At 57.8% G+C, this 2,573-nt stretch overlaps 1 protein-coding gene across 1 annotated transcript in view; it reads left to right on the top strand.

Moving 5' to 3' along the window:
- The window catches only part of ARHGEF17 (Rho guanine nucleotide exchange factor 17), a 39,760-nt gene that overhangs the window by 34,361 nt on the left and 2,826 nt on the right, over positions 1-2,573 (top strand). The window lies entirely within an intron of this gene.

Genomic DNA, 2,573 nt, shown 5'->3' on the forward strand with positions numbered 1-2,573 from the left:
ACCAAATCCCCCATTCCCCAATAGCCGCGGCCCTATATCCAACCCCCATCCCTCAGACCCAAACCCCAAACCCCCAACGCGCCAAACCCCCCCTATATTCCAAAACCTCCAAAACCCCACTCCCATCCGCTCATACCCCACCCCCAACCCCGCCATCCCCCAAAGCCCTCTATATCCAAACCGCCGAACCACCGGCAGTCACTCAGCCATCGCGTCTCCCAAACCCCAATTTCCCCCCATACTCGCCACAATCCGCTCAAAAGCCCCCCTATCATCCCAAACCCCCAAACCCCAACCCCCCCCACCCCAAAACCGCAATCCCCCATCCAAAAGCCTCCCTATCTATCAAACACCATCCTCACACCTCCAAACACCCCAACCCCACCACACAAGCCCCCTATATCCACAACCCCACAACCTCATCCCTCCACCCTGCCTCCAAAAACCCAACCTGCCGCAGTCCCACTGAAGCTGCGCGAGACACTACAGTAATGCCGGCACCACACCCACCTAACAATGCCACCCGATTGTCACCAAAACGAGCGCATCCAAAAGCCGGCGCCAAAAAGGCACCACAGCCCCTAGTTATGATCATCGCATAACCCCCCATTAGTACCTCGCAAACGGACCCCAACTACCGACGCCTAACCAAAGCCCGTACCTATGAGCCAAAGCAGGATTAGCGCACGAGCGAAGGCGCACCAGCACGCACGGGCCCGCGACGCGCCCCACAACCATCCCTGCGCGATGCCCAAAAGCCCCCTATATCCCAACCTCAGACACCACAACCCAAACCCCATATGAAACGCACATAAAGCCGCCGCGTCATCACTGCCAACCACATCGTCACTGCAGGTACGCCCGAACCACACCAGCACACGTCTCGCACATCGTCAGAGCACCGTAACCCCACACCCGCAAGCCCCTATCATCCAACCGCCCCATCACCCTCACCGAACCCCAAACCCCCCAACCCAAAAGCTCTATATCCAACCTCAACCCAACCACCCCACCGTACGCAAAACTCCAATCCACCACCATCTCCACAAATGCCTCCCTATAAGTCAAGCCCCATCCTCTTACGAGACAAACCCCGCAACCCAAAAGCCCCCCTCACTATCAAACCCCAAACCCCACTCATCCCCTCCAAAACCAACCAATCTCCATCAAAAGCTCCTACTATCCAACCCCCATCCCTCAGACCGCAAACGCCCAAACCCCCAACCCAAGCCCTATCATTCCCAACCCCCATGCCCTCAGACCCAAACCCCATCCCCAAAAACCCTATATCCAAACCTCAAACGCCCACACCAACCAAAAACCCAATCCCCATCCCCAAAGCCCCCTATATCCACCATCCCTCAGACCCAAGCCCACCCCAAACCCCCCCTGTCATCCAAACCCACAGGGTTTTGGGGGGGTTTGGGGTTTGGATATAGGGGGGCTTTGGGGTTGGGGGTTTGGGGTTTGGGTCTGAGGGATGGGGGTTGGATATAGGGAGGCTTTTGGGGATGGGGGATTGGGTTTTGGGGGGGATTGGGGGAATTGGGGTTTGGGTCTGAGGGAAGGGGGTTGAGGTTTGGGGTTTGAATATAGGGGCCTTTGGTGGGATGGGGGTTATGGGGTCTTGGAGAGGATTGGGGTTTGGGGTTTGGATATTGGGGGACTTTTAAGGATGGGAATCTGGGGGGAATTGGGGTTTGGGTGTGAGTGATGGGGGGTTGGGGTTTGGATTTGGGGGGACTTTGGAAGATGGGGGGAATTGGGGTTTGGATATAGGGAAGTTTGGGGGTTGAGGTTTAGGGGGGACTGGGGTTTGGGGTTTGTATATAGGGGGGTTTTGGGAATGGGGGGTAGGGTTTGGGTGGGGTTTGGGGTTTGGATATAGGGGGGCTTTTGAGGATGGGGATATGGGGGAAATTGGGGTTTGGGTGTGAGTGATGGGGGTTGGGGTTTGGATATAGGGGGCTTTTAGGAATGGGGATTTGGGGGGATTAGGGTTTGGGTGAGAGTAATGGGGAGTTGGGGTTTGGATATAGGGGGCTTTGGGGGATGGAGGGAATTGGGGTTTTGGTCTGAGGAATGGGGGTTGGGGTTTGGGGTTAGGACATGGGGGGCTTTGGGGATGGGGGATTGGGTTTTGGGAGGGGGCTGGGGTTTGGGGTTTGGATATAGGGGGCTTTTAGGAATGGGGATTTGGGGGGATTAGGGTTTGGGTGTGAGTAATGGGGAGTTGGGATTTATATATAGGGGGCTTTGGGGGATGGGGGGTGGTTTGGGGGATAGGGGGGACTGGGGTTGGGTCTGAGGGATGGGGTTTGGGGTTTGGATATAGGGGGGCTTTTGGGGATGAGGGATTGGGTTTTGGGGGGGTTTGGGGTTCTTTGGGGGGTCTTTGGGGGGGGGGGGGGGGGGGGGGGGGGGGGGGGGGGGGGGGGGGGGGGGGGGGGGGGGGGGGGGGGTTGGGGTTTGGGGTTTGGATATAGGGGGGCTTTGGGGTTGGGGGTTTGGGGTTTGGGTCTGAGGGATGGGGGTTGGATATAGGGGGGCTTTGGGGTTGGGGGTTTGGGGTT

This window comes from Coturnix japonica, chromosome 1 (assembly GCF_001577835.2).
Source record: "Coturnix japonica isolate 7356 chromosome 1, Coturnix japonica 2.1, whole genome shotgun sequence".
Lineage (NCBI taxonomy): Eukaryota > Metazoa > Chordata > Aves > Galliformes > Phasianidae > Coturnix > Coturnix japonica.